Source organism: Sturnus vulgaris, chromosome W (assembly GCF_052056855.1).
Source record: "Sturnus vulgaris isolate bStuVul1 chromosome W, bStuVul1.hap1, whole genome shotgun sequence".
NCBI classification, from domain to species: Eukaryota; Metazoa; Chordata; class Aves; order Passeriformes; family Sturnidae; genus Sturnus; species Sturnus vulgaris.
In genome coordinates, this window is record NC_142282.1 from 63,482,292 (window position 1) to 63,504,787 (window position 22,496).

The following is a 22,496-nucleotide window of genomic DNA, read 5'->3' on the forward strand; positions in this document are numbered from 1 at the left end:
CCATGTGATGCCTTCGCCTGTGCGAGTGTATCAGTCTGAGGTCTACCCATGCTGGTTTAGCCAACTTGTCAGCCCTTGCGTTACCTTCCGCTATAAATCCTGGCAAATTGGTGTGACTCCTTATGTGCAGAAGGTAGTATGGATGAACCCTGGCCTGAATGGCACATCACAGTCTTCAGTAAATGAAACAAGGCAGGATTACTGACCTCCTTCAAAACTGAATAACCCAACAGCTGTGCAATGTCAGCCACATTGGCCGGAATCTGTGACCAAATTGAAAGGTTCCTGAGAAAATCTCTCAAATGCCATGACAGCAGGCCTCACCTAAACCAATTGGGCTGAGCCAGTCTCATGACCTTCCAGAACCTGCCACTCAGATCCATTCTGCCAAGTAACAATGGCCTTTCCTGTTCTTCCCAAGCCGTCAGTAAAGACAGCGGGTCCTTACACTGGCTCCTGACTATGTTTGGGCTGCAAAAAGACCCATTCCAAAACGTGCAAGGGATCAGACCATTTGTCGTCTCATTGGCCAATGATACCTGTAGGTTGTTGATCTGAAGCGATAATGAAAACAGTGACATCAACTGAGGGATCAATGCGACAAACTTGGCAAGCATAAATCGCTTGCTGAACGTCCTCGCCCTGGGGTAGAACCCTCCATTGATATCCCTGTGCAGGTTCATCAGTGTTGAGAGCTGGCACTGTGAAAGCAAATTTTGGTCTATCATCAGGAAGCAAAGAAATCGAAAAGAAACAATCTTCCAAGTCAATTATGAAACGTGGCCAGTCTGCAGGAAGCATGGTGGGCAACGGCATACCAGACTGCAGCGCCCCCATCTGTTCCGACACCGCAGTGGCTCCCATTAAAAATCCGTCCCAATGCGCACCTCCCACGGGGACAGAATATCCCTCCCCCAGAGGTTAGTAGGAGTTGAAGCAACGTGAGGCCGAATCCTGGCCGTTTGGCCCTCCTGGTTCTTGATCATCATGGACCGCTGGCTCTCGTAGCATTGCTTCGTTCTGCCCAGTCCCGCACGAGGCGCCCCCACCGGATCCAAGGGCCACTCTGGGGGCCAGGCAGCTAGGGAAAGGATCGTGATGTCCGCACCAGTATCAGGAAGCCCGCGGAGATGGATCTCCGGCGGTATCCCACCAGTGAGGGACGCGGTACACAGCATCTCGGGACATTCTTTAGTCAGGACCGCTGGCCAGTGAACGTCAGGGGCCCAGTGGACCCAAAGCCGCCGTCTCCTCGCGACCGGTCAGCTACCCTGCCAACACAAGACTCAAAAGGGACAAGTCGAGCAATCCGTGTTCCTTCCGGAATCCCTGGTCTCCCGTCCGCTTTCGCGGGAGGCAGAGGCGGCGCAGCCAACCCGGCCTCCACTGGGGTCGCCCCAGCCCCAGAGGAGCCCGTGTTAGCCAGCACGGCTCGCGAATCTGGCGCGAACTGGCAAGAAGCCGCCTCAGGCTCAACCCCCTCCGCGACGGGGGGGGGCGGAGTGCAGAGGAATCAGGCTCCTGGGGAGTCGCGTCTTTGCCCTGCACCTCGGCCACAGGGGCCGGCCCTGATGGGGGGTGCATCCCGCATGACGGAGGGGGCTGCGGGGGGCCACTCCCACCTGGGGCGGGGGAAGGGTAGGGCGCAGGAAAGACTGACACCCAGGGAGCCATGCTGCCCTCCCGCGCCCCAGCCACGGGCTGCGCCGGCGGCAGAGATTGCGCAGGGCCAGTGGGGGCCGGGGCCGTCCCCCCCGCCCCCGGCAGCCCCCACCGTTTCAGGCGGAGGCTATGCAAAGAGGGGGGGCCGGGAACTCCCCAAGGAGGGTACTTCCTGTGGCCAGCCGGCCCACGGGGGGCACCACCATCCCCCCGGGCGGAGCGGGTCCACCCGCCTCTCCATTGGGGCGGGATCAGACCTGAGATCTATCAACGCCCCGGCCCTGACGGCTTCAGGAACCTGCGCACGCCCAGCGGACTGCGTCACAGCACGGCCAGCCGCCCCGAAGTCCCCCGCAGCTAGAGGCGGCGGGGCGAGCGGCTCCGGTCCCGTCGTGTCCAGGGGATAACGGGTGGACACCCCGCAGTTCGGGCACAGTGTCGTGACCGACTCTGAGTCCAGAAAAGGCAGTGGCTGGACCCGAGGCCCCTCGCATCCCCCGAGTGCCGGGAATGCGCAGAGGGAGGGCGGTTCCCCCCCGCTCCCGACCGCCCCCGCGGTTTGGGGAGGGCCTGGGCTGGCATCGCCGATTTCCGCTGGAAAGCAGCTGGCCAAGGACGGTCCCCCTGCCCCCAGCCTGGAGGGAACGGGAAAGTCCCCACTGGGGCAGAAACTCAAAACTCTCGTCAGATTCGCTGTCCGTCTCCAAAGCGGGAGATGGGGTCTCGCCACGGAGATCCTCTACAGATCCGCGGGGACGAAAACCATTGTCCAGAAGGCTATCAATCCTTTTCCGCTGCAGCAAAAACTGTACCCCTTCTGCCCCATAGGCAGAAAGAGTAGTCCAGAAATGTTCACCCAAGAGAGACCACCCCTCCCTAGAGAATGCCTCCTCAGGCTTATAAAAGAAACCCTGGCTCCAAGCCCACAAAAACAGCCGCTCGAATTCCATCAGGGAGATGGAAGCCTGACGTCTGATCAGGAGGTCCCCCCAGAGGCTAAGAACTAACGCATCCTCCGGAGAAACCACAGAGGCCTCCATAGCTAAAAACCACCGAATCAGAGAAAAGGGAGAGAGAAGGAAATCTCACCCACCTTCGTCCCTTCACTCGAGGTCACCATTGTCACCAAATGATGCAGAGAGAGAGACACACTCACTGACTCCAAGGAATCAAGCAGGAAAAGAAGAACCACTTTATTTACATTTCATGTCTATTTATAGAATTACAACAATGACCAAGGATTGGCCAGTGAGGACAATACCTCCTGACCCCATAGGTCCCATCAACAGTCCATGAATTCTCTCTTCCTCGTGGAGAGACCGGAGTTGATTCATCTGTGCTTAAGGCTGGATCTGGAGTTGAAATAGAAATTGCTTTGGTTAAAGCTGGAACTGGAGTTGAGATAGAAATTGCTTTAATTGGAGTGGGGGATTGTAAGGGTCGGTCAGAAGTTCCCCTCAATTTTGCCTCCCGACCATCGCAAGGAGACCTCGAGGACCCCCACCAAGGCTGACTCCGAACAATGGTTTCCTGGCCGGGCCAAGGTGGATGCTCGTGAATGTGTGCTGGTGTATTGTGTTCACTGGACTGTGCTGTTATGGCACCAACCAGAGGTTGTGTTGTACCACCAACTGAGGACTGCTTGACCATACCTGTCTCCTGCAGCACCACACAATGGTCCATAAATCTTCCCACCTCTTGGCCAGAGGCCACTCGCTTTGGAGAAGGACTATAAAAGAGCGACCCTCTGGAAAAGACCCTTTGAGATCTCTCCACTGATGAAGACCCGTCTACCCCCTGGAGAAGACCCCTGAGATCTCCCAACGGACGAAGACTCATCTATCGGATGACCTGTTAGGATGCCCGTCTCATCTGTTGGTAGCTATTTTCCCATCCCTTTCTTTCCTTCCCCTCTCCCTATACTTTGTTTCCTATACCTCTCCCCCTTACCATAACTGAATTGTTGGCATTTGATGAAATGCATTGCTGTTGTTGAATAAACTGATTTTCTGCTGTTGAATAAACTGATTTTGTCCCCTGCATTTTTCCTGTTTGCACCTTTGAGATCAAAAGAACCATCACGACCCCCGCTCTGTATTAATAGCGGATCGTGACATTAAATTGGCGTCACGGACAGGATTTTCTGACAGACAGAAGGGATGCAAGGTTCTCTGTAGTCTGTATCAGGGGAAGGAAGTCTTACTCCAGCCGCCCCTAGCTGGCCACCTTGAATGGGTGAGCCTGTCTAGAAAGCAAGGGGGGGTATTTCTGATTTCCCGCAGACTGCAGACACCTTGGTGTGGAGCATCCCCAGACTCGCTTGAGGGCTCTGTCGTCAGAATTTCGCAAAAGATCTACTGGTGCAAAAGGCGGGACACTGTTGTTGTTGTTGTTGTTTTTTATGATGTTTGACTACTTGGTGTAGTGAAGAGACAACCTGGTGTTTTCTAACTAAGGAGTGCCTCCCAAGTAGTTTGGTCTCTTCACCCACACAGGGAAGTGAAGGGGGGGGGGGGGGCACATAGCAAAAGCTGTTTCGTTGTGTGTGGTAACTTAAGCAATAGACCTCCCTGTTGTGGTTTTTACCTATCCCTTCACAAAATGACTGAGAATTCCAGTGTAACAGATAAAGCTGCATTTTATGCTCTATTAGCTAAGTATAGCGCCAGACCGTCCCAAGGTGGGGAGGAATGGGCGAGCAATAATTGGTTTAATCTGGAAAATGTGATTGATAGAATATATTCTTTGCAACATGAGTCAAGGTTTAAACTAGGCAAAAATAAAACCATACTCTGCTCAGTTTTGGGAGCTTGTCTTACGGCAGCCATAGAAACTTGCTCTAAGCGAGTTAGTGAAGAAAGTACAATTATAGATTCTTTGCAAAATCTTGTTCAAATTCTGCAAAAACAATTAGATCAAGAAAGGAATGAGAACCGTTTGTTGCGAGATGAAAATCATTTGCTACAGGCTGCCCTAAGTGAAGAACGCGCAAAAAAATCAAAGCAGAATGAAACGCACACAGAAACAGAGGAGAAGGAAATTGTTCACATTAATCAAATTTATCCCCAAAAGGAGTTAACTATAATGAAAAATCTTGGGGAACACTGCTGTCCGAAATTGAGACCTGTGGTTAAAACACGATATACTTATCTTGGTCCTGATGATTTTGAACCAAACATATCTACAAAAGAAATCCCATATTCTGCCACTGAATTAGCAAAACTGAAAAACGAATATGGGCGACTCCCTCATGAAACAGAGACTGAATATGTATTTAGAGTGTCTCTTACTGGGGGAGATCAGATTAAATTATCAGAAAGCGAAGCTAGTGGGTATTGGGGACATGGGGTTTTCTTAACAACCGGAGATAAGAGCTACCCATGGTCCTTGACCCAACGTGCAGCTTTTTGGGCCGGGGGGCTTAATCCCTTGGAAAGGGGAGACCCTATAGCTTTAGTTGGTACTCCCGACCAACTCTTGGAAAACATTCACAAAGCTGCTTGCCTGCAAATGATACACGAGAGAAAATTGACCACCACCTATGAATCACCTATGCAATTGCCTGTGATGCCTGAAATCATGACCCCTTTAATTCGTGGTCTCCCAGAAACACTCAAATCTACCGCAATTATCCTTCAAAAAACTATCGCATCCATGACACCTGTAGAAAGATTAGATAGATTTCTTGGAAACTCACATGAGCGATCTGGTTCCGTGGACTCTTTCCCTCCCTATGAATCCCCCTCTAGACGGACTCCAGAGTCTCCTGACAATAACCGTAAAGTTTGGACATGGAGCGAAGTTGCAGAGGAATTGTTGAATTACAGCAGGAAATATGGACCCGTAAAAGTCCCAGAGGATAAAGTGGAGAAAACTAAAGGTGTTAGACACATTGTTTCTCCTAGTGATAAGCCAGAAAAGGGAAAATTGAATACTCCCCATCAGTACTGGTGGTCATTGGGGTTAAAGAAACAAATTCCTAAAGATGTTATGGATGGCTTACCACTTGACAAGTTGATAAAAATTGTTGTGAATTGGCATTGCCCTAAGATCCTTACATCAAACTCTCCTACTGTCCAGCCTAGTGCACCTCCTCCTCCACCAGTTGTGGTCAGTGAGTCAAACTTAACCCCTCCACAGATTCTGGGCAGTGAACCAAATCAATCCCCTCCGCAGGTTCTGGGAACTGAGTCAGAGTTTTCTCCTTCTCAGTGTTTGGGAATGGAACTGAAACGGCTTCAGAAGCAGGGAAACTAGAAACCCGGTCTCTCGTGGGTGGGCAGAGGGATGGGGGGGGAAACTGGTTATTCATTAGAACGCTCACCAGAAATCCTAATACTGGGAACCTCCTGATAACAGCAATAGTTGGTCCTAAAAGGGCACCTGTCACCTTTGTGGTCGACACTGGAGCCCAAATTTCTGCACTAACAAGAAAAGCTGCGCAGAAATGTGGAGTTGTTCCAACAAGGAGACAATGCTTTGTTCTCAATGCCTTGGGAACCACAGAAGCTATGGATATAGCTCTGATAAAAATCTTACTACCTGGAGAGGAGAATTTGTTACTTATTAAAATCGTAATTGGAGACATTCCAAATGATTTATTACGAATGGATGTCCTTGCTGGGAGACAGTGGGAAGACGAGGAGGGTTGTCTCTGGTCCTTTGGCACACCACGTTTTAATATTAGTCTGCTCCAAACCGCACCTTCCTTACCTTTCAGTAAAATTACTAATGTAAAACAATACCCACTTCCCACTGGTGCCAAAGAAGGAATTAAGCCGGTTATTCAGGACTTGAGAGATCAGGGAGTGATAATTGACACTCATTCTCCCTTTAACTCTCCAGTGTGGCCAGTCCGTAAACCTAACGGAAAGTGGAGGCTGACAGTAGATTTTTGCAGACTAAATGCAAACACAGATCCTCTCACAGCAGCTGTCCCAAATTTAGCTGAACTTATAACTTCAATTCAGGAGAAGGCTCATACAGTCATGGCAACTATAGATGTCAAAGACATGTTCTTTATGATACCTATACAGCCAGAGGACATGGACTGTTTTGCCTTCACATGGGAAGGACAGCAATACACCTTCACTAGGCTTCCTCAAGGGTATAAACACTCCCCTACTCTGGCCCACCATGCTTTAGCACAGGAATTAGAAAAGATACCCAAACCTGACAATGTAGCTGTCTATCAATACGTTGATGATATTCTGGTGGGGGGAGATGAAATAGAAGTAGTGGGGGATACCCAACAGAAAATAATCTCTCATCTGGAAAGCCTTGACTTACAAATTCCCCCAGAGAAAATTCAGAAACCTTCTCAGGAGGTGAAGTTTTTGGGGATTTGGTGGAAAGGAGGTATGACATGTATTCCACCTGATACCCTAACCTCCCTGGATCAAATTAAAATGCCTGGATCCAGGAAAGAGCTTCAACATGCTCTGCAATTATTAGTGTTTTGGAGAAAACACATCCCTGATTTTTCAATTATTGCCAGACCTCTTTATGACTTGCTGAGGAAAGGGGTAAAATGGGATTGGACTCCTCAGGAGGAAGCACTACAACTGCTGATTTTTGAAGCAACTGCACATCAAGCTCTAGGCCCTATTCATCCCACAGATCCTTTCCAGGTAGAATGGGGATTTGCCACCTCGGGCCTATAAGTGCACATATGGCAACGGGGCCCAGAAGGCCCTACAAGGCCTGTTGGTTTTTATTCCCGTGGTTTTAAAGATGCTGAAAAAAGATACACAACCTGTGAAAAGGGGCTTTTTGTTGTTAGCATAGCTCTCATAGAAGTGGAGAAAATTACACGTCAGCAATCAATTGTATTAAGAGGCCCTTTCAAAGTTATTAAAACAGTCACCAGTGGGAGCCTCCCCCTGACAGGGTGGCCCAGAGATCCTCAGTTAGGAAGTGGTATGCCCAGATAGAACATTACTGTAATATTTTCTCTGTAACAGAAGGAGCTGTAAAAAAATCTGGCTATACAAGAAACTGAGAACTTGTCTAGCAGCCACGATAAACCTGCCTCAGTAATTAAAGTGGGCCCTCCTTTCTCCCCTGAACAATCAGTGAATTCTTGGTTTACTGATGCTTCTGCTAAACGAGAGGGAAAGGTGTGGAAATACAGGGCAGTAGCTCTTCATACTTCATCTGGTGAACGAATTATTACTGAGGGAGAAGGCAGTGCTCAGGCTGGTGAGCTGATTGCTGTTTGGAGTGTTTTCAAGCACGAGGCACATAATATCTCTCTTGTTTGTATTTACACTGACTCCTATGCTGTGTTTAAAGGATGTACAAAGTGGCTTCCTTTCTGGCAGCAAAATGATTGGGAAGTCAACAGAATCCCAGTATGGCACAAGGAAAAATGGCAAGAAATTCTAGATATAGCAAGTCAAGGGAACTTTGCTGTGGGGTGGGTGGCTTCTCATCAGACAGATGGAAATTTAGCTGGTGAGTGGAATAATGCTGCTGATGAGTTAGCAAAACTAAGTCCCCTGAAAAAGGAACAAATTACAGAGGATTGGGAGCACCTGTTAGAATGACGGCATATAAAAAGACAACACACAGGTGCGAAAGATTTGTACAAAGAAGCCCTTGCTCGTGGCTGGCCTGTCACCAGGAAAATGTGTAAAACATGCATATCAGCTTGTGAGCAACCCCGCAGATGACTAGAAAGGCATCCTTTGGAAGATGACCCTTTGCACTTAAGGAAAGGTAAAGGCTTATGGGACGCGTGACAGGTAGATTATATCGGTCCCTTTAAGAAGTCTGGTGGTAAACATTTCGTGCTGGTAGGAGTGGAAATAATTTCAGGGTTAGTTCAAGCTGAAGCCTTTAATAGAGTTACAGGAGAAAACACTGTTAAGGCATTACAAGGATGGTTTGGAACTTTCCCAAAGCCACAGGAGATTCAATCTGATAATGGGTCTCACTTTACTGCTAAAGTAGTACAGGAATGGGCAAGGGAGGAAGGAATAAAGTGGACTTTTCACACCCCCTATTACCCTCAAGCCAACGGGATTGTAGAAAGGACAAATGGTCTTCTGAAGTGACTCCTAAAACCACACAAGGGAAGTTGGGATCTTCGATTATGGCAAACTGTAAAAGGTATAAATGATAGATGGGGGGTAAACGAGTGTCCCAAAATGACTGGTTTTTGTCCAAAAGCCCCAAGTATCATTCCTGCACTACAGGGACCTAATGATCCTAAAAATCCAGCCCATTACGCTGGGCAACCTGTTTTAGTAAACCTCCCTACTGTAGGAGAAGTACCACTAGTACTAAAAACTCCTCTGAATAAATATGCATGGGTAGCCACCAATGCTCTGGGAAAGGAGCATCGGATAAGTACCCGTTGGATTGTTCCATCATTTTGACCTCCTGCCTCTTGGTGGCAGACTCTGTTGTGTTTACTTTTCACAGAAGAACGCCAAGGGACATGGGAACTGGACAAACCATGATCACCTTTTTGATACTTCTCTGCATCCTACCACAACACCATGGCCAAAACTCGGCTGAGTGGCTGTGGTCTGAAGCTTCCATCAGGTATACCAGTGCTCTAGGACCCTACCCCAGAGATCGTCACCCAAGCCTTGCGACCGTAGTACTGCACGATTCTGAGGTATACCGTTCAAGTGACTGGGGTTGGGACAAAAACGACTAGGCTAGGGTACTAACAGGAACAATTGGTGAAGAAACTAATGTAGGATGCAGAAAAGTGGAAAAATCCCTTCATGAGAAAGCCACCACCATTGCAATCGCCGGGAATTACTTAAAATCAGATATAACTAGTAGCTTGCACCCTAACATCACGGCAAGTCTCTGCCCCATGACAGTATGGACATGTAAAAAAAAAGTCCCCCTAATACTGTGCTGTCGCCAAAGGAAGGTTGGTAACTATACCTTGGACCCTGACGCCAACAATGTCGAAGTTACAAAGCTTTGCGCGGATGAACTTACTGACTGTTGGCATAACTTTAACCAGACCAACCTATGTAACATGCTCCTGGCAGAATGACACAACAGATGAGTCCAGCTTGAAAGGTCTGACCAATAGATTCAAAATAAATGCTGTAGAAAAACCCACACTGACCGCAGTAGTTATATACCATGGTGCAAGCACTCCCTTAGTGTTGGATGACAAAAAACAGGTTTTTCCTCCTTTCTTGGTGACACAAGGTGATGATGTCACAATAACTTGTAAATTAGTGGCTGGATCCCTCACCGAACCTGCATACAGTTATGGCATAGGACCCCATGGCCAGACTTTATATTGTAGAACCCAAAATCAAGACTGTTGGCTAAATTTAACTGCTATACAATTTTCCTATAAAATCATGTGTGGAAAAAACAATACAAAATACTCGGGGGAACTTGATGTTAATGTTGTAACACCTACCACCCAACCACCGTTTGTGTTGAGTCCTACGATTTTTCAATTTGGACCATATGTAATTAGAAAAACTGGCCAACAACAAATATTGTTTAATCCGGCATGGTCTCTCAAACAGATCAAATTGTTGATGCAATGCAATGTCTCAGAAGTTCAGCCAGCTTGTTCACCCTTTCTGCAGACTTCTTTTGAGGGATGGACAACCTGGTTGCGAAAACGGAATCCTTCTAAAAAACGAATGGCAAGAGACATAACCAGTGTTGTGGGAACAGGATTGGGAATTTTGAATAGCATCGATTCAGAAGTACTAATGAATAAATTGGCTACCACAGCTGGAGATGTAACCAAATTACAACGGCCCCTGCAAACATCCTTAACAGCTTTGGGGACCCAACAGTGGTTGTTATCAAACATATTACCAAGTTGGGAAAAGGTAAATGTAAATGACCACAAATTGATAATCGATGCACTTGGTGCTACACAAAATAACATCTCTTTGGCTCTCAGTTGTATCCAGGCCCAGTTGTGGATGCAGTTGGTTGCTGCTTTAATTATAAGAGAAGGTGAGGAAGGCACTTTTCCCACTGAAATTCGAAAAATAGTCTGGGACAGTGCCACTGATTTTGAAAAAGAATTCCAGTCCTGGTGGAACTTAGTAAATTTTACCTATGATCCCAGCACAAACACAGCCACAGCCTTTGTACTGACTATACGTAATGCTTCAGTGCATTCAATATTCCCCATCATTGCATTAGGGTTGAACCATGACGGAGCTATTCTCTATCCTTTCGAGCACAGGGAATGGGCCCGTCAAATTGGTGGGAGGTGGCAAACTGTCAATTTGGAAACTTGTATTGTCCGGGAACAACAAGGGTTATCTGTGAAAGTAATGCAATCAGAGCTCAAGATGTCTGCTTGGATACAGAACAGAATGTTTGCAATTTTGAAATTCATCCAAACGAGATTCCTGAAACAGTACTGGTATATGTAGGCAATGGATGTGCATGCTTTAGAACTGCTTGTGATAGTGTTTTCATAGAAAATTTGGTAGTGAATACTAAAAATCATTCAAACTTTTGAGTCTGTAACTTTACTAGGATTTCAGGATGTGATTTTTCCTATGTAGCCCCAGTTACTTCTCACCATCTTTTGCAGTCAAATTACACACTGATCCACCATCTATTGCCCACTCCAATTGGAATGAACCTCTCTCTGGTGAAGCAATTGTTGCTCCACCAAGATCTGATCGAAATTTTGGAGAGGATCAAGAAAAACAGACAGAAAACTCTAATAGCTGTTCATCACAATGTGGAAAAAATACATCGTGTTTTGGAAAGAGTAAAGACAGATGCTGAACACAGGTGGTGGGATACTCTATTTGGGTGTTCACCTACTGCTACAGGTGTCCTGAACAAATTGTGTCATCCCATCATGGTTCTCTTGATTTTGGTTTTAATTGGTTTTGTTTTATCAGCAATCCTATACATTATGAGTTGGAGAATAATGAAACAGTTAGCACAATTGACATCTGTGATAGATGTATCCAGATCGGTCACTGTTGACATCCCTAGGGTTATTGACACAAGGTTTTAAATAGGATAAAATATGATTTTAACTAGAATTTATTATCTTCTAATGGTAATTAAAATTGTTTAATCAAAAATTTGCTTTCTTTGTAATGAAAAAATTGATTTATTTCTAATCAAAAATTGAAAAATTAAAGAATTTAACAAATTGTTTTAAATTGTTAGCAATCAAAAATTGAATTTAATTGATTTCCTTTGTTTTCCTTTTTTCTCCTTTTCCTTATCCTTTCCCTTATCTTTTTCCTACTTTCCTGTTTCTGTTTTCCAGGATATGCCACCAACTTGGACGAGTCCTGAAGATGCCACAACTGAAGACTTCACCACAACTCTACAAAGGGGTGCTCTTGACGACGATCGTGAGTCATGGGGTGGTGTAAGGGTCGGTGCGAAGTTCCCCTCAATTTTGCCTCCGGACCATCGCAAGGAGACCTCGAGGACCTCCACCCAGGCTGACTCCGAACAATGGTTTCCTGGCCGGGCCAAAGTGGATGCTCGTGAATGTGTGCTGGTGTATTGTGTTCACTGGACTGTGCTGTTATGGCACCAACCAGAGGTTGTGTTGTACCACCAACTGAGGACTGCTTGACCATACCTGTCTCCTGCAGCACCACACAATGGTCCATAAATCTTCCCACCTCTTGGCCAGAGGCCACTTGCTTTGGAGAAGGACTATAAAAGAGCGACCCTCTGGAAAAGACCCTTTGAGATCTCTCCACTGATGAAGACCCATCTACCCCCTGGAGAAGACCCCTGAGATCTCCCAATGGACGAAGACTCGTCTATCGGATGACCCGTGAGGATGCCCGTCTCATCTGTTGGTAGCTATTTTCCCATCCCTTTCTTTCCTTCCCCTCTCCCTATACTTTGTTTCCTATACCTCTCCCCCTTACCGTAACTGAATTGTTGGCATTTGATGAAATGCATTGCTGTTGTTGAATAAACTGATTTTCTGCTGTTGAATAAACTGATTTTGTCCCCTGCATTTTGCCTGTTTGCACCTTTGAGATCAAAAGAACCATCACGACCCCCGCTCTGTATTAATAGCGGATCGTGACAGGGATGGAACATAAGCTGGAGTTTGGATAGAAATCTCAGGACGTGGAATAGGAGCTGGAGCTGGAGTAACTGGAGTTGGCTTCTTTTCAGAAGTAGAAGGTAAAGTGGGAGTTGAGGTTAATAACCGTCCCAAATTTACTTCTCCCTCACCCCCCTTTGCCTTCTAGGGGGTGATTCAAACAAATCCCCCAATTCTTGCTCCAGAGGGTCAGCTGGATACACCTTATCAGGGTGTGTGCAGTGTTGATTTATGGAGCATGTACTGCAACATCGTTTTAACTTAGCCTCGTTATCTTTTTCTAAGGCCAATACCAAGGGGTCAGAGGGGGCTTTGAGTCCACAGTCTCTCTGCCACTCAGGGTGATTTTGGAGGGAGAAAAACATGCCAGCATACGTCACCTCCTCCCACTTCTGTTCTCATCTCAAAAATTACATAAGCTGTAACAAAGTCTCATAATGTAAAGATCCAACTGAGGACCACCTGGCGCCCTCCTCAAGCCTGTAAAGTGGCCACCACTGTGTACTAAACTTAACGAGGGTCTTTTTGTTCTCTGTACCACCATAGCATACTAGTTCCTTCCAATGTGCCAAAATACACCCTAAAGGACTAGTTTTAGAGATCTCTTTATTCTGGTTAGTTCCCATCACTCCTTAACAAAACTAGTACTCTGTTTTAATTCTTATTATCTTGTCCTTTGCTTCTTGTCTCACTTCCACTCAAACCTAGCTTCACAGATCCTTACACTTCTACCCTTAGCCAAAATCTTAACTATTTAAAATCATGATTCAAAGGTACAACCAAAACCATTCCGGAGCTGTCCTTGGCCAGCTTTGAGGGTGGATCATCATCCCAATCTGCACTGGGCCACTGCCAGAGGCTGTGGCCATGGACACTGCACTGACCCCACTGCTGAGTTTGGCTGCCATGGCAACCGTGAGAAATTCAAGTTTCCTTGGAAACACTGAGGAGGACTGGGACATACTGGGAACACTGGGAACTCTGTGGGAGACACTGGGACATACTGGGAGTGATACTGGGAAGGACTGGGACAAACTGGGAATACAGGGAATGCTCGGGGGGAATCTGGGTGGACTGGGATGGACTGTGGAGGTACATAGAGACACACTAGGATATACCGGGACATACTGAGAGTGGTATTGGGGGACACTGGGACAAACTGGGGACACTGGGAACACTGTGAGGAGGTCTGTGAGACATTGGCACATACTGTGGATGACATTGGGGGGATCTGGAGGAGACTGGGAATGATCTAAGGTCTATTGGGATGGACTGGGCTGTACTGGTAGGGCCTGGAGGGGCACGAGGAATGTACTGGAATCTGTTAGGGATGGACTGCGCTGTACTGGGAGAGACGGGAGGTGTTGAATGGGCTGTTATGGCCTCAGCCACCTCCCATTTGCTGACGCTCACACCCATCACTGCACGCAGCCAATCAGCCCTGAGGATCGGGGCTTTGGGGGCGGTGCCTGGTGTCAGTGCCATCTTTTTTTTTTTTGCTTATAACTCCCGTCATGCCCCGCTGCCCAATGGAGCCTCATTGGAGCCAGGACTACAACGCCCATCATGCCCCACACTCCACAGAACCCCAGTATCCACTCCCCATATATCCCATAACTGTCCCCCAGACCCTACAGGATCCCTAAGTGCCTCCTCAGTGCCCATTCGAGACCCCTCCAAAAGTGTCCCTGGATGCCCTCAATGCTCCCAACCCCAAAGATGGCCATTACAGACACTTCTGGGAATTCATATCCTGTCATCCCCTGCGGACTCAGAGTCCCTCATAACACAGTTTCCCCACCTAAAATTCCTGCCGTGTCCCACGCCCTAAAGACCCTGGTTAGAGCTCCCCAAGCTCCCCCCAAGTGCACCCGAACTGTATGCGTTTTCCCCCGAGGACCTCAAGTAATGATTTGGACGCAAAAGTGTCCGAGCCACTTCCAGAACTACATCTCCCATCATGCTCCTCGGTTCCCATAGAGTGCCACTCCAGCCATGACTTCATCTCTCGTCATGTCCCGCGCCCCACCGATAGACATTGTAGCTGTGACTAGAACTCCCGTGATGCTCCGTGGCTCTATTCTCATCATCCCCCACGCCTCAGAGAGCCGCGTTAAAGCCCTCCAAGTACCCGCTCAGACCCTGAAGTGTCCAGCAGAATCCCTCAGTGCCCCACCAAATGCCCACCTGGATCCCCCAAAGTGGCCCCTTTTACCCTGTCTGAGAAAATTATTTTAAAAAACCCCAAAGGACTAAAAATAGGACTAAGAAGCATAAAGAGGGAGAAATCAAAAGCCAATAGTGGTCAATTAACTAATGAAGGGAACTGTGTTACTTAGAACCAATAAAAAATTTTTTTTGATTGCTAAAAATGTACAGATTTTTTTACATAAATATAAAAGTAAGGTAATAAAAATATAGAATAATATTATTTTTAAAAGAAAATTATTAATTATAATTTAATTAATTATTAAATTTTAATTGCAAAGAAAAAGTCACAAATATTTTTTAATGTTTTGGGATGTCAGTCCCAGGTGGACGATGTCTGACATGGTGAGGTCGGGGGTAAGGAGCAGACTATCCAAACAGGTTCAGCCCTCAAGGGGCACATTCTTCTATATGCCCAGACCTAAGGAGACATTCAGCATCAAGATCACCTGGGGAATGCTTCTATCACCTCTGCAATGAACTGAAAAATAAAAAAAATCCACTGAATAAAAACAAAAATCATGAAGTGCACTTTGAAATCTCCCTCCTTAACAGAACTCCAAACTGACTCCAATGAGCTGCACCTGAAGACTTGAAAACAATCGAAGGAAGACAAGGAGCTCCTGAGGGCTTTCTGTATTTTTATGATCCCCATGGTGGATTTGAGGTTGAGTCCAGGACCCTCAGGCACGGCGAGAAGGTTGAAGAAGCTGCTCAAAGAGTCAGAAGCAAAACTCCAAGTCCCTTGGAGCATTAATGGCCCCACTGAGGGAAGGGACTCCCAAGGCCTCCCCAGGGACTCATGAGAGCAGATCCTTGAGGCCAGGATTGCAGGAGCCAAAGGCTCTGAGCAGGGAACTGCAATGCTGAGCAAGGCCTGGGCTGGATGGAGGAAGCAGAAAGGCTGAGCCCAGGCCTGGGCCAACAGGGCCTGTCCCTCACGGGTGGCTTGGAGCTGTTTGTGGGGCAGTGGGATGTGATGGGCAGCAAGGACAAATGTCATAATACTGCAAACCCTGCCAGCCTCCTCAAGGAGGGCCGAGGCAGAACCAAAGTGCAGCCTCTGAAAGGAAAGTTCCTTCTGTGGGGCGTCCAGAGGCACTGCCCAAGCCCAGGGGACAAAGGCCTGGGTGCCTCTGGCCCTGACAGCCCTGTCCAGCCCTTGGCCATCTCTTCTGCAGGCTGTGCCCCCTGTATGTTCTGCTCTTCTGCCCTGGCTGGCTGCACACACCCATCTCGCTGTCCCCCTCAGCATGTCTCAGCCCAGCATTTCTGTGCCCTCCCTGGGCTCCCTGCACCCAGTGCTGCCGGCTCCTGGCACACAGAGCCATGGCATGGCCCAGACTCATGCTGGGACACCTCCGCCACCAAAATTCTACCCTGGGAGGGACTTTTTTGTTTCCTAACCTCCAGGATGAACCTTCCAGGCCACACTTTGGCGAGGTTTCCTTCTCTTCTTTCTCCCAAGGAAAGCTCTGTCACCAGCTGTTCACAAACAGAGAAGGGCTGGTGGGAGATGTGGGGGTCAGAGGCTGTTTGGGTACAGTGACCATGAAATTATTGAGTTTTTAAATATTCAGCCTATTCAGGATGCAGATTTGGAAAGTACCATTCTGGTACTGATTTTTTTAAGGATAACAGTCCTTAAGAACAAAGGATTCCAAGAAGGATGGATATACTTCAAGAAAGAAATCTTGAAGGAGCAGGAGAAGCCTGTCCCTGTGTGCCAAAAGATGAGCCAGTGAGGAAAATTACTAGCCTGGCTGGGCACGGAGTTTTTCCAGGTACTCGGGAAAAAAGAGGATGCATCACCTTTGGACAGAGGGGCAGGCAACTCAGGCAGTGTTTAAGGATGTTGGTATGTCATGCAGAAAGGAAATTAGAGAGGTGAAAGCTCAATTAGGACTTAATCAGGCCACTTCTGTGAAGGATAACAAAAATTATTTTATCAATACATTAATGGCAAAAGGAGGGACAAAGACAACCTCCATTGTTTATTGGGGGGTTATGGTTACCAAGGATGAGGAAAGGGCTGAGGTACCTAACCCCTTCTTTGCCTCAGTTTTCAACAATAAGACAGGTTGTCCTCAGGACAAGTGTTCTCCTGAGCTGGTAGATGGGGACAGGGAGCAGAGCAGACCCCCTGTAATCCAAGAGGAAGCAGTTGCGGACCTGCTGAGCCACTCAGATGCTCACAGATGTCTCTGGGACCAGATGGAATCCATCCTAGGGGGATGAGTGAGCTGCTGGATGAGCTCCCCAAGGTGCTCTCCATCATTTATCCTCAGTCCTGGCTCACCGAGGAGGTCGCAGAGGACTGGAGGTATCAATGTGACCCCATCCCCAAGAAGGGCTGGAAGGAGGATCTGGGGAACTCCAGGCCTGTCAGCCTAACCTCGGTGCCCGGCAAGGTTATGAAAGAGATAACCTTGAGTGCCATCACAGAGCACCTACAGGATCGCTGAGGGATCAGAGCCAGCCAGCGAGGATTTCAAAATCTCCATTGATGATCATGATGAGGGCATTGAGTCCACTATCAGCAAATTTGCAGATGACACCAAGCTGGGTGCGAAAATGGATCTGCTGGAGGGTAGGAAGGCTCTGCAGAGGGGCATGGACAGGCTGGATACAGGGATCAAATCCAACAATGTAAGGTTTAACAAGACCAAGTGCCGGGCCCTGCACTTTGGCACAACAAAACCTGCAGCACTCCAGGCTGGGGACAGAGTGGCTGGACAGCAGCCAGGGAGAAAGGGAACTGGGGGGACTGATGGACAGCACGCTGGACATGAGCCAGCAGTGTGCCCAGGTGGCCAAGAAGGCCAATGGCTTCTGGCCTGGATCAGGAATGGTTTGGCCAGGAGGACCAGGGCAGTGATTCTTCCCCTGTGCTTGGCACTGGTTGGGCAGCACCTCGAGTGCTGTGTCCAGTTCTGGGCCCCCCAATTTAGGAAAGACGTGGAGAGGCTGGAGCATGTCCAGAGAAGGGCAATAAGGCTGGTGATGGATCTGGAACACAAGTCCTGTGAGGAGTGGCTGAGGGAGCTGGGATGTTTATCCTGGAGAAGTGGAGGCTCAGGAGAGACAAGGTGTTGTCAGGGCACAGGTTGCAGTTGATGATCTCCAATGACTTTTCCAGCCTGGCTGATTCTGTGATTCTCTGAAACCATCCTTGGAGCAGTTGAAGGATGAGCCCTGGGCCTCCACTTCACAAGGTCCAGCAGCCCAGCCAGTCAGTCCTGCCATGTCTCTGCCTACAAGGATCTGGCACCTCTGTGAGCTAGGGGAGAGGCCAGAGCTGCAGAGGGTGAATGTTGTTTGCAGGTGCTTGAGGACGCTCCAGGACGCTGCCCTGGGGTGTCCAGCACAGTGGGGATGGGTCAGTCCCTGCTCTGCTGCTCCTTCCCATCTCCTTCAGGGACCATGCAGAGTAGCTGTTTGCCCCCAGCCTGCCCACGTCCACCCTGGGGCTGCTCACAGGGGTTTTCTCTGCTCAGCATTGGCCTGGACAACTGTTCTTGAGAGACCCTGGGCAAGGAGGCTCGAGGCCCCAGGGCCTGCCCTGAGGCGTCAGCACTGCCCCAGCAGTGCCCATGGCCTGTCCCTGCTGCAGCCTCGGCACTGCCACCCCCAGGGCTGTGCCCGGCCCCAAGAGTACTCAGGCCCTACAGCAACACGAGGGGCAGGAGGGCATCTGGGCAGTGGCATGGGAGCAGCACTGGCAACACCAAGTGCTGCTGCTGCTGGGCACAGCTGCTTTGCCAGCACTGATCTGCCCCCAGCTCTGCATACAGACATTACTGCTGCAGCTCCTTATAAGGGGACAAAAGGGGCATCTCCAGAGAAAACTTTGCTGGGAGAGAGATCCTTTAGTTACTTTAAAGCCACCAAGAGCTCAGCGCCTCATTGGCACAGTCGGGGACCACAGCAAAGGTGGAGAAACAAAAAATGAGAAATGGTACAAACAATGGCTTTATTTTATGGACAATATAAAAAAAGTAAAACAAAGAAGAACCTCCAAAATAAATCGAACAAGAAGTATCGAAGATGACTTTTATTACAAGTGATTTGCAGAAATTGGAAAGCAGTTTAATGTTTCTGAAACCATCTAGTTATCATTGTCAATACTGCAGACTTGAGCTCCTGGTTCCTCAGGCTGTCGATGAGGGAGTTCAGGGCTGGAGGCGCCACCAAGTACGGAACAGACAGTTCCATATCCAGGGATGGGGAGGGAATTGAGGCGGGCTTCAGGTGAGAAAACACTGCAGTGCTGAGGAACATGGAGACTGTAACGTCAACTGGTGCCGAGACAGAGACATGGCACTCTATGATCCATGTGACAAAAAGCACTTTATTGTTCTCAACTTCACCTTAAATACCCATCTTAATGTTCCTGGGCAAGTACTTATGATTGGTTCAAAGTTTAGACTGCTCAGCTCTCTGACCAATAGCTTCTGCAGCTTAAGCTGTAACTCATTGGGTAAAATCCCTGTCTGGTTTTGAATCTGTCCTATCATTGTTCCCTAGAGGCCTGTCTATCAGACCAGGCTGCTTCTCCCATTTATGGCCGAATCAATTGCCCAGCAACAAGCCAGCTTGTACTGTGACAATTCCCTATTTCTTTTTTATGAATTTGAAAAAAAATAAATTTCAAAATGCAAATGTGCAGTTTATTCTCTGTTATCTTACCTGCAAGGGCCCTTTTGCATGCAAGATGACATAGACAACATAAGGTCAATTTGAATGAGGCTTTTACCTAGCTTAATATATTTGACTTTCTTAGATGGTGATGAGTTCCATGTATCTGAAACTGCAGTGCTTATGTTCAGGAGCATTTGGGTAAATGTTTTGCATGTTCTACATGTCACAATTTAACTGCTTGAAAATAGAATTATAACTTAACTCTATAACCATAAAATTTTAAACCTCTTATTTTGTAATTATAACTTAATAAAACATTCAACTTTAGAACTGTGCAAAATTCCAACTTTGCAAAACAGACAATTTGTAAACAGGAAAGTATTTTGTTAACAAACAATCCCATTATTTCAATGTCCTGTAATTCTGTGAGGTAGGTGAGTAAATTGTTCCAATTATTGTTCTGCATCTTGCTCGCCCATGTCTGTCGAGGAGCTCTCAGGAGGACACTGTCTGTGGTTCTGTGCAGGAAGAACACATCTGGCAGGCACCCAATGTGTACCTGTGTCCGTGGTTACACATGCGTATCCCCATCCTCAACTGATGAGATTCCACAGACCCCCCCACTTATTGGTGTCAAGGTCTCCCACCATCACCTTGGGTTTTGGTAACTGTTCATCACCAGGTGATTGTAGTGATAGGAAGTGATTTAAAATAACTGGGTTCTGGGAATTTTCTATTACACTCAAATGATTTAGTGTGTAAACAGGTTTTGCTATCCTGCTCTGTGGGGTCTCACCACACATTCCTCCCTTTTGTTTTTCAAGTGTAATTTTTAAGGTGCCATGTGGTCTTTCCATGATGGCTTGTCCGGGTGCTATTTTTGCAATGCCAGTGCAGTGTGACACACCCCAGAGCTGTAAGAAATGCCTTGTTTTCTGTGAAATGTATGCAGGACCATTATGGGTTTTGATGATATGGGGAATACCTAAAGCAGCAAAGGCAGATCGACAATATGCAATGGCATCCCAACCCTTTTCTCCTGTGTGTGAACTGTAGCCCATATTGCTGATGAGAATGTGTCAATTGAGACATGTGCATACCTTAAACGGCCGAATTCAGCAATATGTGTCACATCAGTCTGCCAGATTTGCAAAGCATGCAGTCCACGAGGGTTTACCCCCATCTGCAGTGCTGCAGTGTGGCCTTGGCAGTCAGTGGAAGTGTTAACAAAGTTATGAGCTCCTGCGTTTGACAGCTGAAACTGCCGCTGCAAGGCTCGGACGCCTTGGTGGAAGAAATCATTTGACATTCTTGCTTGTGTTAGCATATCTGGCTGTGGTGCTGTCCAGGCAAGAGCAACTAACTTATCTGCTCAAGCATTGCCTTCTGTGATTAAACTCGGGAAATTTGTGTGACTTCTAATGTGCAATATATAATAAGGACAATTTCTGGCTTGGATAGCAAGGCATAGAGTTTTAAGCAACTTAAATAGCTGTGCATTTTCAACTCCTTTTTACAGCGCTCGATCTAATCTTTGAGTGTGTGTTGGTTTGAAAGTAAACCCAGTGCAAGACTCCAAGTCAGTAATACAATTTAATAGGAGAAAAGAGAAAAAAATAAAATACATGCAATAATATAAAAGAAACAACCACCGACACAGTCAGAAATACAACCTGACACCCTGTCAGTCAGGGTGTTGGTAGCAGTCCGTATAAATGGTGGCTGCAGTCCTCCTGGATGACAGATGTGGTTCCGTTGAAGCAGTGCTCCTGTAGAAAGTGCAGTTTTCCTCCGAAGGTCCAGCAATGATGTGGAAATGATCCGACTTTCCTCTGGGATTCAGTGGAAAGGTCTGCCTTCGCGTCCCAAACCCCAGTTTTTTATCTAGGTAGGAAAAGCTTGGCTCCTGCCCCTGGCTGGGGCATCTCCCAATGGGATGATGTAATCTTATCAGTCACACAAGAGGACTTATTGGCCCATTAACAGAATATATCTTCTGGAGGAAGGATGGGTTGTGAAAAGATAACGATGATCATCCCCCCTGATCTTATCAGATGGCACATTAGGAGAGGATATCTCCCACAGAGATAAGGATCACCACCCCTCCCACATTTCAACAGATGGTGATAGAATACACATTTTTGCTTTGTACCCCAGGACATAATCCACCCCTTATTCTATTACCATCTACATCACACCCAAACCAATACCCTCTTACAGATATATATATAATACAAAATGAAACCTTACATACAGTTCTCTCTAAAAATTAGGTCTCCTTGTGGTACACAATGGGTTTCCCCATCTTTCTGCATTACCCACGAAGTGCAACCAGGTCCTTGAGCAAAAACAATCCCACGGATTGGTTTGCCCTTGCCTGTGGTGGGATTAATCCAAACAGTCTTTCCTAAAATACCTTTCATGTGTACCACAGGCACCTTGTCCCCATCCACAGTGTGCAGGGATTCAGAGTGGGCAGGACCGGCTCGATTGATTGACCCTCGGGTGTTAACCATCCAGGTGGCTTTGGCCAAGTTCATTTCCCAATTTCTGAAGGTTCCACCACCAAGTGCTTTCAAAGTAGTCTTAAGGAGTCCATTACACCGTTCAACTTTCCTGGCAGCTGGCGCATGGTAAGGGATATGATATATCCATTCAATACCATGTTCTTTGGCCCAGGTGTTGATAAGGCCATTCTTGAAATGGGTTCCGTTGTCTGATTCAATTCTCTCAGGGGTACCATGCCTCCAAAGGACTTGTTTTTCTAGGCCCAAGATGGTGTTCCGGGCAGTAGAATGAGGCACAGGGTAGGTCTCTAACCATCCTGTAGTTGCTTAAACCATGGTCAGTACGTAGTGTTTGCCCTGGCAGGTTTGGGGAAGGGTGATGTAGTCAATTTGCCAGGCCTCCCCATACCTGTACTTTG

General features: G+C 47.5%; 1 long non-coding RNA gene across 1 annotated transcript; it reads left to right on the top strand.

The window, feature by feature from the left end:
* Nucleotides 1–2,237: 2,237 nt before the first annotated feature.
* Nucleotides 2,238–12,537, top strand: LOC148220287 (uncharacterized). The gene is made up of 3 exons (XR_015799010.1): nucleotides 2,238–3,540; nucleotides 9,091–9,289; nucleotides 11,915–12,537. It is a non-coding gene; the product is annotated as an uncharacterized LOC148220287 (long non-coding RNA).
* Nucleotides 12,538–22,496: the final 9,959 nt, after the last annotated feature.